Here is a 16,448-nt window from a genome sequence, read left to right as displayed (position 1 = left end):
CGAGAAATGCAAGCTCCACCTAATCTGGGGCGAAGCTGTTCTCTCTTGACCAAGGAAAAGGGGCAAGGCATTCTCACGTTCGCGCTCCCCCTTTGCCGGGAATCTGCATGGGAGAAAGGAAAAAAAAACCACAACAGGCGTAGGCGTAGGAATAGCAAAGAGGCGGAGAATGGGGAGGGAGGAAACAACAACAGCAACAACAACAACAGCAACAACAACAGCAACAACAATAATAGCAGTTAGGATTGCACTTCAGCTAGTTGGGTCTTTTCGCTGCCATCCTGACATGCCTATGTACTCCTCCCCCGGTTCCACTTGTTGCCCAATAAGCCGCATCCCACCCATCTTTCCTGTGGCGACTGAAGGAAAGCGAGAGAATTCGATTCCTCCCTCACTCTCTCAAAACGGGCCCCGAACTTTATAGATCAGGGGTTTCCAACTTGGCAACTGTAAGGCTTGTGGACTTCAACTCCCAGACTCCCTCAGCCGGCTTTGCTTACTAATGGCAGAGTTGCTCTGCTTAGATGCAGGAGCGTTTGGATTTCGCTAACAGCACTTGCTGATTTCCGAAGACACAGGTTAGATGCTTTCTATCTTATTCCAGTCGTTTTGAGAGCCTGTTGGGGCAGCTTCCTTTGGAAGCCACCTGCAAAGATATAATGGAAAAGGGCCTCCCACAGATTTGTACAATAATGAGATACATAGAATCATAGAGCTGAAAGGAACCACAGAGATCTTCCAGTCCAACCCCCTGCTCAAGGAATGAGATGTGATATCATCCTGGTCAAATGGTTGTCCAGTCTATTTTTTAAAAACTCCAGTGAACTTGCTGCTCACTTTATATCTCCCTTAACAAGTTTGATCTTCAGATCCCACTGGTGGTTTTTTTTTTGGAGGGTTATTTAGAGTTTGAGATATTATTAGAGGAATCCCTTGAAGAAGGGACTGGCTCCCTTCAGTCCAAGTAGCAAAGACATTGGGCAGAGATTGGGATGGTTCTAATCCAGCATCAGGAAAGCTATAGAACCCCCGCATGGCCCAACAGCAGATGATTTTGTGGAAGATCCATAACCTTTTAGCTCCTTGCAAATGTTAAGATTCTTTAACAGATGCCCAACATTTCATCTTTCAAAATCAATTTTATTTCTCAATTCCCCCTAGGACTTGAGGAGAAAACAGATCTTGATTTTTCAAAGTTGCAGCCCATCTGAGTTTCTTACACAGTCTTATAAAATCAGTTTATCAAGTAATCTTCTCCTTAAGCATCATTCCCTAGTTTCTATTCAGGTGGAAACCAAGGACAGGCTTAAACTTATAAATTTATGAAGTTTAAGTTCTCCATTGGTTAGGTAAATTAATTCTTAAAAAGTGAATTATTAAAAAAAAATTCAAAACTAAAATGTGATTAGACTTTTTCAGGGATAGGAACAAGGAAAGAAGGAATCGTCTTTGTTGCCCAAATGTAAGTGCTTACTTAAACTATTGGTTAAAACATAAAAACATTGTTGACCTGATGGTTCAGAGCCTTGGCCGATCTAGTCTGGTAGCCTGTTCTCACAGTGGGCAACCAACTACACAAGGATGCCCCTAGTGTTACAGAAGATGGCCTTCAGAGGTATCAATCAAACCATTGATCCTCATGATTTTCATGAATTGATCCAACCCTTTTTTGAAACCAACCAACCAACCAAGCTCACTACACCTCAAATTCCAAAGTTTCATTATATGTGTTGCGTTTTAAAAAAAAAGCCCACTTGTCTGTCAAATGGTTGAATCAAATCAAGTCAGTAATATTTGACCAAGATTTATTTGACTGATGATCCACCTACCGTATTTTTCGGAGTATAAGATGTACCGGAGTATAAGATGTACCTTAAGTTTTTGGGGAGGAAAATAAGAAAAAAGCTGATTGGCAGGTGGATCGGCCTCCCAGAATACCCCCAATCAGCTGTTCCCAGAGATGCATTTTAGCAACAGGTTCCTTGGTTGTGAGTTCTGTGCCTTGCTTTTTTTTTTTTTTTTTTGCTTTTTTTTCTGCCTTTGATACTTCTGCAACTCTGTTTCAGAAAAAAAAAATCTGCCTCTGAAAAGCTCCGAAATAGCTTCAGAAAAAAGCCTCTGAAGCTCTGTTTGGGGGCTTCTTTTCTGAAGCTTTGTTTCTGATGCTTTTTTCAGCCTCTGAAACCTCCTTTTGTGAAGCTGGGCAGGGCTACGTTTGGAGTATAAGACGCATCCAGATTTTCACCCTCTTTTTTAGGGAAAAAAGGTGTGTCTTATACTCAGAAAAATACGGTAGCTTGCGTGCTACAGAAAAAAGAGGCTAACCTTTTCCAGCTCTTATGGACCTGCTACAGTAGCCTGAAGATACCTTTAGGTGGATTATTGCAGATGCGGTGCATTTCCTCTTATTCCATGCAAAGACTTTCTGCTCTGACATCCATAGTGAATGGAGGGGGAGACTTGATGTGGTCACAGGCAGCAAGTTGGTTGATCTTGGTATGGCAGATTTCCTGTGGAATTGCTCCTTCTGTCCAGTCTTTGGAACCAGCACCTGTACTTCAGTGCTGATTTGACTGCAAGGTGAACCAGAAACTCAGCATTTGCAGTCATTTAATTTCCCCTTTTTAAATAATCCATAATGAAATGAAACTCTGAAATTGACCAGTCTCTGCTTCAAGTATGTAACTGAAATGATTTGCCTTTTTTTTAATGGCTTATATGATATGGAATTCCCTTATCTGGTTCCCTGGCTCCTTTGCAAGTTAAGTTAATTTACAGTTCCTGCCCAGGTCTTTAACACTTACTGATTATCTGCCTGTACTCTAATCCAAACAACCACTAGATGGAAGCTAAGAGATGCCTCAAACTCCAACTCATTATTTCCCTAAAGTGATCAAATAGTCAATGCATGGTTATAAGGAACCATAAAAATGTCCACTCAATTGATGATATGATGAAAAATGCAACAAATGGCAATATTGTGCCATTTGGAGGAGGCTTTTTACATGATCAACAAATGAGATTGAATAAGAATGGCATTTCAGCTGAAGGAACCACTTCCAAATGGCCTTATAATATGTGTTAAGGTTGTATAGATGGCAGCAGAGACCAAACCTATTCTGGGTGCTCAAAAAAGGCATGTTGAAAGGGCAGCAAAATGTGGTGTGATATGCATCACTTTCCTTCATTAGAATAGAATAGAATAGAATAGAATAGAATAGAATAGAATAGAATAGAATAGGATTTTTTATTGGCCAGGTGTGATTGGACACACAAGGAATTTGTCTTGGTGCATATGCTCTCAGTGTATATAAAAGAAAAGATACGTTCATCAAGGTACAACATTTACAACACAAATGATGGTCAATATATCAATATAAAAACTTATATATAAAATATATATATAAAAATACAAAAACTGAAGAGAGGTTGTGATTGGCTTTCTGACATTAATATGAGTTTGCACCCATTGAATTTGATCCAGTGGTGGGTTGCTCCCAGTTCGGTCTGGTTCTTGTAGTAAAAGCAGCAAGAGGTTCCGCCCACCCACCTAGACATCATCATGGATGATCTGTGCAGACGCAGAAGCGCACATGCTCCCGTTGCGAACCAGTAGTAAAGGTAAGTGGAACCCACCCCTGGTTTGATCCCCTCATTCAATTCTAGCTCTGTAAGGTTAATATTATTTTAGGCTTTTTGTTTTCTCTACACTCAATTTCTTTACTCTACCCAACCATAAACATTTTTGCAGGTGCAGGGTCTGCTTTTGTGGGGGGGACTAACAGATTGTTCATCTATTGATTGTGACAACTGGCCCAAAGACATGTTTGGGCTTCATGTCTAAAATGAGACTAGAATCCACAGTCTCCTGGTTTCTGACCTGGTTTGCCAATTGGCAAAGAAAAGCTTTAAGGCACAAAGTTTTATGGAAGTTTAAATAAATATGTGATTGGCAAGATCTGTCAGAATGTAAGAGCCTAACAAACTGATTTGGGTTTCTCTGGATCACAGTATAATAGCAGAAAATAATAATAGTTTTGAGTATTTTAAAATAGAAGCTGTATAGCACATTCTCCCTTGTCAACTTTGCAGCAATGCTAAAGGAGAAGAAAGAGAGGGAGAGATTTATTATATTGCTTTGTTTGTTTATCTTACACTGCTGCCTTACCTAGCCTGGTGCCTCCTGATGTGTTAGGTCATGATCCTTATCTGTTCCAGGAGTATGTGCAAAAAATTATTAAAGCAAAACACCGTTCAAAGAAATCAGAGTTCATACGGCAATGTCTTTCTGTGAGATATACTCCAGGTGAAAATATGTCTCCTTTCAGATCTTAAATTAACAAATTTCTGCTTGTAGGAACACAATAAAAAATTGTACTGCCTGTGAAGATTATTTTTTCTGTCATTTGAGGACATTCCCCTTCAGATTCCTCCCTCTTTCCCTCCCCATAAGTAGATAAAATCAGATTTCACCTTCCTTCTCCAACCTCAAGATTCTTTCCAGTGGCCTGACTTCATTTCCTCACCATTGTTCTTGTCATAAAATGCCTTCCTGGTGTTTAACCTAAGTCTTTCCTTTGCAACCTAAAACCATTTCCTTCTTGCTGACAAAAAAAAAAAAAAAGCCCCCAGAACAATAGACTGCTCAGAGCATAAAAAGAAGTGGCAAAGGGAGCTGCATGTTCAGATCTGTCACTCTTCTTTTATTTTGAACAGTGAAGTGGAGTCCTGGGAGTCACAGTTTTAATCAAGTCCACCCATGTACTAAAGGTACTAAAGTGGTACTAAACCTTTCTCTCTCTCCCCTCCCCCACATCTTCTTCCCTGAATCCTTTGCCCATTGAAAATACCTTGAAGTATTTATTTATATATTCTCATTTAGCACTACACTTTTATTTCTACTTTCATCCAGGAGCTCAAAGATAAGATAAAAGTAAAGGTTTCCCCAGTCCAGTTATGTCCACCTCTAGAGGGTGTGTGTGTGCTCGTCTTTGTTTCCTAGCTGAGGGAGCCAGCATTATACAAAGACAAACGCTGAGACTCATGGAATGCTGTTACCTTCCTACTGAAGTGTACCTATTTCTCTACTCGCATTTGCATGCTTTCAAACTGCTAGATGGGCAGAACCTTGGGAAAGGGACAGGCACTCACCCCATCACGTGGCACTCGGGACTTGAATCTGGGCTGTTAGTTTTCTGCCTAACTCCTGTCAGTTGGATAGTGGGAAAGAGTTTCTAATGGTACAAAGTGCTACATCTGTGATATAGTTTATATATCTGTGGTATAAGAGTTCAATCCTGATCGGTTCAAGGTTGACTCAGCCTTCCATTGGGGTGAAATCTACTTATCTTCCTTATCGGCTCAGAAGTGCACACGTGCGCATCACATATGCGCACAGACCTGCGCATGCGCAAAACCTTCCGTGCATGCGCAGAAGGTAAAAAAACGGGCCACAATCGCTACCAGATCGCATGATCCAGTCCGATCCGGTAGCATTTCACCCCTATCTTCCATCCTTCCCAAGGTTGGTAAAATGAGGACCCAGATTGTTGAGGGCAGTATGCTGATTCCGGAAACCATTTAGAGATGGCTGGAAAGCACCATGAAGCAATATGTAAGTCTAAGCGCTATTGCTATTGTTATCATTAGAGTAAAGCTCCAAGGTTACATCAAGTTTTGAAATAACATAACATAACATAACATAACATAACATAACATAACATAACATAACATAACATAACATAACATAACATAACATAACATAACATAACATAACATAACATAACATAACATAACATAACATAACACAACACAACACAACACAACACAACACAACACAACACAACACAACATAACATAACATAACATAACATAACATAACATAACATAACATAACATAACATTAGAGTTGGAAGGGACCTTGGAGGTCTTCTAGTCCAACCCCCTGCCCAGGCAGGAAACCCTACACCATTTCAGACAAATGGTTATCCAACATTTCTTAAAAATTTCCAGTTTTGGAGCATTCACAACTTCTGCAGGCAAGTTGTTCCACTGATTAATTGTTCTAACTGTCAGGAAATTTCTCCTTAGTTCTAGATTGCTTCTCTCCTTGATTAGTTTCCACCCATTACTTCTTCTTCTACCCTCAGGTGCTTTGGAGAATAGTTTGACTCCCTCTTCTTTGTGGCAGCCCCAAATGCTTGGATATTGTTCCAGGATGTGCTTTAAAATTTCCCATCAAACTGCAAAACAGGGGTAAATTAATTATTTATAGCTTGATTTATATTAATGGTTGTTTTGACTCCATGCTTTGGACTACAGCCCTAGCAGACCAGGATGGATTTGGTCCTCCCAAAGGTACAAAACAGAGCAATCTGCCCAGAAAGTATTAAATTCTTTTTTTTAATTATTTTTTTCAGATGGCAGATGAATGATAATCAAGGAATGCAATAGCAACACATTTCCTGAATCAGATGTGCCTAAGACTACATGATCTTTGTGGTAATTTCAGGATTTATGATTTTAAAATTCTACATATCCTCCTTGGCGAAGGAGATTTCCTGAGGCTGCTGGTGCCTTTTCTTCAGCAAAAGAAGCAGATGGTTGAGGAAGAAATGCCTGTCTGGGGAAACCCAAATTAAGAAAATTCTAGCTCCTTTTAAAATGATGGGGAATGAAAGAAAAATCTTCCCTTACCACTATTCAACAATTCCCTCCAATTATTTTTCATTCCTATGCATCTTTCCCTTGTGAAGAACTCTGTGGTTTATGCATTGGGAATGAAGGGTCTATTTGCATGCCAAAATAAGCGATAATGAATTAGCTGCTTAAGTCAGTGCTTCTGCTGCTGCTGCTGCTCTGAAGATGAGAGATCTGCTAATTTACATTTCATCTCCCCTCTGGGTAGAGATGGTGTTATTCTGCTAGCACTCTTCCTCTTGTCTTAACCCAGAGCTTCCCAAACTTTTGCCTTCAGCGCCCAAAACTTCTTATCAGAGAGTCCTTTTTATGGCTGATCAGAAAGCTATTCATTCATTCATTAATTTCAAGCTTGTAGGCTTGACTCTAGAGCTGTAGGATTGACTCTGTAAACTGCCTAGAGTCAAAGGTGAACAAAATGAGCCATAAAAAATTAAAACAATAAACTGGAACAATAAATTTCAAATTCAATTAAAATAAAGCTAACCAGGATGGAGAAGAAGGGAGCAAAGGGCTCACATGGAGGAGATGGGATGTTATTAGCCACCGCTAATGGAGGTGGCATTAGCTACTCCAAAGTGCCACACACCCCATTGGGACCCCAGGCTAGTTAGCATAGCCATGTGTTCAAGGGTTTTCAGAAGGCCAAAAGAAAAGAAGGAGCGGGTCTGACCTCAAGGAGCAAGATGTTCCAGAGGGCTGGAGCCATGGCAGAAAAGGCTCTTTTTCTGGACCTCACTAGCTGGAATTCCTTGGCTGATGTTCCCTGGCAGTATTCCCCTTCTGCTAGATGGGTAGTGCAGGCTAATCCCATTGGGTGAACTAGTTGCACAGATAGCCTGGACCCCTGTCATGGAGGGCTTTAAAGGTGATAACCAACACCTTGAATTGGACCTGGAAGCAAATTGGCAGCCAGTACTTGTGATGAAACAGTGATGAAAGATAGGTCACCCTAGGGCCCCCCCAAAACTGCCTATGCAACTGCGTTCTGCACTAGCTGAAGCTTCCCTATACTATTCAAGTGTAACCACATGTAGAGGCATTGCAGTAGTCCAAATGAGGTGACAAGGGCTTGAGTGACTGAACGCAGGGACCCCCAATCCAGGAAAGGGTGCAACTCAGGGGTTCTATTCAGCAGGTTCTGACAGGTTCTGGAGAACCAGTAGCGGAAGCTTTGAGTAGTTTGGAGAGCCGGCAAATACCACCTCTGGCTGGCCCCAAAGTAGGGTGTAAATGGAGATTATGCAATATCCTTCCCCTGGAGTGCTGTGGGAATGGAGATTTTGCAGTATCCTTCCCCTGCCATGCCCACCAAGCCGTGCCCACCAAGCCACACCCACAGAACCGGTAGTAAAAAAATTTGAATTCCACCACTGGTATAACTGATGCACAACATGAAGTTGTTCTAAGTCTCTCTTAGCCCTTACTGTTTCTTGCTTGTCATGTATGAGTCGCAAGTCCAGCAGAACCCCCAGATTTCACACTGGGTCTGTCTGGGGAAGTACCACCTCATCCAGAACAAAAGATGTTAAAGTCCTGGAGCTGGAAGCTCCATGGATCCCAAAATACTTGGTCTTACCACAGTTCAGCCGAAGTCTGTTGTCTTCCATCCAGATCCCCACAATCTCCAAGCATTGTGGGCCCTCTGAAGCCACTCATTCTATAATCTTTCCTAAAAAAGGAAATGGGAGATTGGATGGAAGGCAGATAGGGTCAAGAATTTTTTTTTAGTAAGAATTTTTTAAAGTAAGAAATGTCTTATTAAATGTACCTGTTGTGATTGGGTAATAGGTTGTCGCCCAAAAAAAAAGCACTTTTATCCAAATTTTGGATAATTTACCCAGGTTTACGAAGCACTGCTTTAACCCTTTACTGGCTGAATCCATGAACTCATAATGACTGCTGAACTGAGCTTCAAGCAAGTGAACAACTTGGGAAAAAAAGGTTATTTTCCCAGGAATTGGGAATTCTTAGTAAGATTTGCTTGTTTCTGTAGTAGAGGGTTCTTGATTTTCTGCACTTTCTTTCTCCTCTAGCAGCCTCATCCTACATTTCCGATGTGGAGGGATGACTTTTGGTAATCGTATTTGGTAATGTCCCCTGGGAAATATTGTCACTGGCAAATCCTTTAAATCCAGAAGCACCTTTCAGGTTAGTTTTGTAAGTATTTCTGACATGAATACAGGCTGTCGTCAGAGGAGAAATAATCCTGGGCAAAGGCTTTTCAGATCCAGCCCTTGAACAAGTTATTGTGTTTGACTGAAACAACGATTAAGGATACTTTTCCACAAGAATGCTATCCAGTTTTAAAGTAGTTTCAGACCTCCACCGTTCTATCCTGTTGGTAGTACCTATAAACAGAACTGATTTAGTGCTGCCTCAACTGCCATATCCTCAAAGCCATAGTAAAACCCTTCTTTTTATTTACTGTATTTTTCAGTGTATAAGACACACTTTCCCCCAAAAGTGGGTGGAAATGTCTGTGCATCTTATAGAGCGAATATTGCCGAAGCCCCGCCTACCCTCCAGCCCCCCGCCCCCCTTCAGACTCTGCCTCCCAGCAATTTGCCTCCTTGCAGCAAACAGCCTAATCAGCTTCAGTATAGCCTGATTTAGCAGGAGCAGCTGATTGGTGGTTGGATCTGCCTCTCGGAATACTGCCAATTAGCTGTTCCAGGCAGCGGGGATTGCCGCTGCCACCCATCACCATCGCCATCTATTGCTGCATCAACGCACCCCATTTTTGGCCTCTGTGCACCCCATTTTCATCCTCATCATGGCCCATTTTTGACCAGGTGGTAGGGATCACCGCTGCCTGGAATGGGCCAAAAATGGGTATGTGGAGGCCAAAAATGGGGTGTGCAGAGGTGGCAATGGGTGGCGACAGCGGTGACAATGATTCCAGCAGCTTGGAACAGCTGATAGGTGGTATTCCAGGAGGCAGATCCAACCGCCAATTTAGCTCCTGCTAAATCAGGCTGTGCTGAAGCTGACCAAGCTGTTTGCTGTTTTACTGCAAGGAGGCAAATTCTTGCAGCGAACAGCAAAGGCAGAGGCAAAGGCAGATTTTTTTTTCTTGTTTTCCTCCCCAAAAAGGTGCATCTTATAGTCCAGAGTATTTTATAGTCTGAAAAATATGGTATTTTTTACTTGAAATGCTATAGCTTTGGAGACTGCATGTGGTCAGTCTGTTTCACATTTGCAGGAGCTCTATCTCACTACACTTCCTGGGAGCTTCAGATCTTTTCACATAGGAACTACTGAGACCTATTTGCATTTAAAAAGACAAATATGCACAACTGGAAGAAAGGCCATTGTAGAGGTTGCACATGCAATCTATTGTTCTTTTGTGTGAAGTGAGAAAAGAGGAAAAATTTGTTACTGCAACACTTGTAGCAGCTTAGGCAAAAAGAGAGAGATTTTTGCTCCTTCTTAACACATTTATCTTCTGAAGGACTGGGAAAAGTGGCTGGCAGTGCCCTATTTTTTCTTCATTTCCCCTTAAAATGGGATAAGGATGGTGTCAAGTTCATTGAGAACATTCGATCAAGGAACTACCAAGGAGAAAACAACACCTGTCCCAACAACAATGATAGGATAAACTACTGTGTGTAAACAAACTCTATTCCCTTCTAGCACTAAAGATATTACCTAGTCTGGTAATGAAACATTTGCAAGCAAACAACCAACTTCAGAGAGCACCAAGGACTCTGCAGTTCAACCCTGAGCTACAAATATTCCAATCTATTGGTAACTGAAGTGTGTGCCTGAATGAAAGACTTATAATGGAAGCAGATTCACGGATCAAATGATTAACTAGTGGTCGAGTTGCATTCCTCTTTCCAAATCTCAATTCCAGCCTGCACTTTTTGGAGAGAGAGGCATTTAGGATTTTGCAGCTTCACTGCGTAGACAAGAGAATTTTGCTATGGATTTGAATACAGGAACAGAACACAGACCTTCTAGGATCTAAGAATCCAGGTAAATTAATAACTGAAGGGGGAAGCCATGGTTCTAAATTCTGTAAAAATTTAATCCTTTACATATAGTTTTAGATCTGTCAAACCTAAGGGGGGGAAACCCCAAGTTATTTTAACTTATTATTTTTTATTTTATTTATTTTGTCAAGCATGTATTTTATGACAGATACAAGTATAAACATAATTATAAATACATGTAAATAGAATAGAATAGAATGGAATTTATTGGCCAAGTGTGATTGGACACACAAGGAATTTGTTTTGGTGCATATGCTCTCAGTGTACATAAAAGGAAAAGAAAAGAAAAAAAATACCTTAATCAAGGTACAACATTTACAAATGATGGTCATAGGGTACAATTTAACCCTTAATGATAGCAACAAAAAGTTACAGTCATACAGTCGTAAGTGGAAAGAGATTGGTGATGGAAATGATGAGAAGATTAATAGTAGTGTAAATTTAGTAAATAGTTTGACAGTGTTGAGGGAATTATTTGTTTAGCAGAGTGATGGCCTTTGGGAAAAAACTGTTCTTGTGTCTAGTTGTTCTAATGTGCAGTGCTCTATAGCGTCGTTTTGATGGAAGGAGTTGAAACAGTTTATGTCCAGGATGTGAGGGATCTGTAAATATTTTCATGGCCCTCTTCTTGATTCGTGCAGTATTCAGGTCCTCAATGGAAGGCAGGTTGATAACAATTATTTTTTCTGCAGTTCTAATTATCCTCTGAAGTCTGTGTCTTTCTTGTTGGGTTGCAGAATCAAACCAGACAGTTATAGAGACGCAAATGACAGACTCAATAATTCCTCTGTAGAACTGGATCAGTAGCTCCTTGGGCAGTTTGAGCTTTCTGAGTTGGCGCAGAAAGAACAATCTTTGTTGTCCTTTTTTGATGATGTTTTTGATTTTTTTTTTTTAATTCAAAAAGTTTTACAAAAAAAAAAAAATCCCCCCCCCTTTCCCCCCAACCCCTCTCCCTTCACAAACCCCCTCCCCCCTCCCCCCCTGGCTTCCCGGAACAAACACAAGGTATAGTTAAAAATAAAACAAACATATGCTAAAAAAAAATTTTTTTCCTAAAACTATTATACCAATTCTCCCTCTCTAGCTCTGACTTCCTCCTTACATAACCAAATCCTTCAAAAAATTAACAATAAACAGTAATAAAATATATAAATCAGTAGAACAAATTAATCCTAAAATATTTAAAACCAGCTAAAGCATAAAAATCCAATCCAGTTCAGAGAATATCTCCCTTATAGCTTCTATAACCATATAACCATATAATTTCCCACCCAAGTCCTTCTTGCATAAGATCTTTCAAGAATATTCTATTTAAAATTCAATACAACAGATTATAAAATTTATAAAATTTCAATAGAGAAAATTACAATATTATTTAATTAATTACAATATCTATTCAGTCCTTCCTCATCAAAGTCCAGTATATCCAAATATCTAGTCTCTTATAATCACGAATTGCCTTTCGGGGACACTAATATTTTTGTCTATTAATATTTTAAAAAAACCTTGTTTCAAAAATAATACTTTTGTCTCTTGCCATTTTTTTTGGTGCATTAACCTCTGTCTTTCCTTCGTTGCTCCTTTTAAAAAGTCAATCACAATATTTCCTAGTAATTCCTTATGTCCAGAAATCCAAAAATTACTGCCGTATATTCCATCAGTCCAAAAAGAGAACTCTTGGGAAACATTAAGCTTGTGAGTCTTTTCCATTTGAATAACAATCTCCTGTAGCACAAATTGAGGCAGCTCATCCAAACTATTTAAAGAAAACTTCTTTAGATCACCTTGTTTCTTCACGATCAAATCTTCATATTTATCCACTTTTATTTGTATGTCCTCCATTCCATTTTCCGAATAATTGCACTGGTTAATTTGCTCCAAACTCTCATCCAAAACGTCCCCATTTTTTATCAATTCGTATTTTTGAATAATTAAATACATACTTTCTGTGTAGTCCTGTATAAAGTCACGAATCCATTCTTCTGAAAGAACCTCCATAACAAAATTCCTGCTGAGAATTCCCTTGTAAAGTACTTAAACAGCGTAATATAATCCAACAGTCCACAGTCAAACACAATAAGATAAAATCTCCATTCAGTTTCGATTCAACAGCAAAACTCCCTTTGATGTATCGCTCTGCTTTCAGTTTCTCTAAAACGAAACTGAAGGGGGGGCGGAAGTCAGAAAATCAAAAATACTTGCAAACCAATAATTGTTCCTCACACTCGTTCCGCCTGCTTTTCGTATCCACAAAAAGAAATCAATTGTTAGCAGAAGTGGACACCTTCCTCTTTTCCTGCTTTTTCAAGAGCGCAGAGAATACTGGAGGTGGGGGAGGGGTAAATAAGGGGATTCGACCGTTCAGGACTTTGTATTACAAAAACAAAGCCCCTAGGGGAATCTACCCAAATCCTCCCCCTTGCTCTGTCTCTCTCTTTCAACCAGAGAGAGAAATGAAGCCGGGATCAGTTGTTAAATCCGGCTTTTACCATATTCAATGCGGAGTGCCATAAATTAGCACCCAACGAGAAAGGTGGCGCCACCCAGAAGCCTGATGTTTTTGATGTTAACTGACCATCTTAGATCTTGCGATATGATAGAACCTAGAAATTTGAAGGTTTCTACTGTTGATACTGTGTTGTCTAGTATTGTGAGAGGTGGAAGTATGGAAGGGTTTCTCCTAAAGTCTACCACCATTTCTACAGTTTTGAGCGTGTTCAGTTCCCGATTGTTTCACACTCGTTCGATCTCACGTCTATATGCGGATTCGTCATTGTCTCGAATGAGACCAATCACTGTTGTGTCATCTACAAACTTCAGTAGTTTAACAGATGGATCATTGGAGATGCAGTCATTGGTATACAGAGAGAAGAGAAGTGGAGAGAGCACACAGCCCTGGGGGGGCCCTGTGCTAATTGTACAGATATCTGATGTGATCCTGCTGCTTCCTGTTTGTTAGGAAGCTTGTGATCCACTCACAAGTCTGTTCAGGTACTTGTAGCTGGTTTAGCTTAGTTAGAAGAGTGTCTGGAATGATGGTATCAAATGCTGAACTAAAGTCTACAAAGAGGACTCTTACATAGGTCTTTGAAGATTCAAGATGTTGTAAGATGTTATGCAGAGCCATATTAACAGCATCATCTATTGATCTATTTGCTCGGTATGCAAATTGCAAGGGATCTAACAGCGGATCCGTGATGGTTTTCAAGTAGGGAAGCACTAGCCTTTCAAAGGCTTTCATGACTACAGATGTTAAAACAATGTAGTTCCTTGATGGTGGGCTTCTTCGGCATTGGGATGATGGTAGAGCATTTGAAGCAAGAAGGAACATAGCACATCTCTAGTGATTTATTGAAGAAACGGGTGAAGATTGGGGCCAATTGGTCAGCACAGACTTTTAAGCGAGAAGAAGTTATCTTGTCTGGGCCTGGAGCTTTTCCTGGCTTTTGTCTGTGAAATAGATCCTGCACTTCTTTTTCTGTGATCACTAGAGGTTGTGAACCCAATGGGATGGGGTCAGTTGTAGGAGACTTGGCTGTTGTTGGTGTGTCTGAGATGGGGGTTAGGGAGATAGGTGGCTGTAGTTTCCTTTCAAACCTGCAGCAAAACACATTCAGGTCATCTGCCAGTTGTTGATTTCCTTCAGCCTGGGAGGGAGGTTTGCCATAGCCGGTGATATTTTTAAGAGTTTTTTACATGTTTGCTGGTTCATTTGCTGAAAACTGATTCTTTAGCTTTTCAGAGTAGCTTCTTTTTGCTGCTCTGATCTCCCTTGTTAGTACATTTCTGGCCTGATTGTACAGCATTTTATCACCTTTCCTGTAGGCTTCCTCTTTGGAATGACGTAGTTGTTTAAGTTTAGGTGTGAACCAAGGTTTGTTGTTACTGTATATTCGCAAGTTCTTTGTCGGTACACATAGGTCTTCACAGAAGCTGACATATGATGTTACAGTATCTGTGAGTTCATCCAGGTCTGCAGAGTTATCTTCAAAAATGTTCCAATCAGTGCAGTCAAAGCAGGCCTGCAGCTTTAATTTTGACTCTTCTGTCCAGATCTTCACTGATTTAATTGTTGGTTTTGTGGTTTTAAGTCTTTGCCTGTAAGCAGGTACAAGGTGAATCATGCAATGATCAGAGTGTCCTACAGCTGCCCGTAGGAATAAAAGAAAACATTAGGACAGGGATGATAGGCACACTGATGCGCTCATGCATGCCCCTTACAGACCTCTTAGGAATGGGGTGAGGTCTACAGTAGACTGTTTAAGGTTAAAGTTTTGGGGATTTGGGGAAGAAATCACAGAGTCAGGTAGTGCATTCCAGGTGTTGACCACTCTGTTACTGAAGTCGTATTTTCTGCAGTCTAGTTTGGATCAGTTTACCATGAGTTTGTATCTATTGTGTGCTCTTGTATTGTTTTGATTGAAGCTGAAGTATTCATTGGCTGGTAGGACATTGTAGCAGATTATTTTATGTACTACGCTTAGGTCAGACCGAAGATGGCAAAGTTCTAAGTTGTCTAAGCCCAACATTTTGAGTCTGGCTATTTTGTTGCAAGCATAGGAGTGGAGGATTCTTCTTGTGAAATATCTCTGCACTCATTCAGTTGTATTATTCTATGAAGCTAGAAGGCTAGAAAGGGATAGGGTGGTTTCCAGTTTACTGCACCAAATTTTAAATGTATTACTATTTGCCCACAAGCTGTGCTTGGTGCAATATGCTCCTGGCTGTCGGGGAACCAAATTATTCCATTGAAATTTGGGGTGAGGTGGGAATGAGCTAGAGATCCATAGAGAGTCAGAGAAAATACATAGATGAGACTGTCTAGTATGAGATAGCTTTATCTCACTTCCAGGATGATAGCTTACTAGAAGGGCCCTTGGAGAAAGAAGACATCACTCGGAGGTTAATGGAGATAGTCCTTTAGAACAGGGGTCTCCAACCTTGGTCCTTTAAGACTTGTGGACTTCAGCAAAGCTGGCTGAGGAACTCTGGGAGTTGAAGTCCACAAGTCTTAAAGGGACCAAGGTTAGAGACCCCTGCTCTAGAAGTAGCCCAGTCCTTTAGTAGTAAACACACTTCATTGATCCAAAGTGGATGAAGGGCTGGAAATGGAAGGATTTTGGTTGTGGGTGATTTAGAGATCTATGTGGGAATAAATTACATGTGACTTGCTTGCCTGATGTGATGTCCTGTTCCATCTAGGAAAGTCATATTTATCTAGATATGCTGTTCCATCTAGATAAAGTGATTCTAGATCTAATTCTAGATATCCTGTTTCATCTAGATAAATAGTGAAGAGTAAGAGGTTATGGGCCAGCAACATTAGGAAACCTAATCGGCTAATTGTGGAAGCCAACATTTAATTGCTAGGAAGCAGAACAAAGTCTAACTTTCTTGGAGTATAGGAAGCTGAACGAAGGATCAGACAGCAATATTAGGTACAGGATATTTGTAAGACACTAGAGAAATTTTTGGAAAAAGAAAAATGGGGTCTGTTGAAATTGAAGTGAAACGAGGCTATTGGCACATAATATCAAAAGGACAGCAGAGCAGCTATTAAACTGATCTATGGGGGTAGTCAACAGTTCTGAGCAATAACCACTATAAAATATTGTAGATTTTTTTTTTAGAAAACATTATGAAGGATGGAGCTAACATTGGAAGTGGAAATGGGACTTAAGGGAGGAAAAAGAGAGAGAGAGAGAGAGAGAGAGAGAGAGAGAGAGAGAGAGAGAGAGAGAGAGAGAT

This window comes from Ahaetulla prasina, chromosome 1, assembly GCF_028640845.1.
Source record: "Ahaetulla prasina isolate Xishuangbanna chromosome 1, ASM2864084v1, whole genome shotgun sequence".
Taxonomy (NCBI): domain Eukaryota; kingdom Metazoa; phylum Chordata; class Lepidosauria; order Squamata; family Colubridae; genus Ahaetulla; species Ahaetulla prasina.
Note: the sequence above shows the minus strand (reverse complement) of the source record.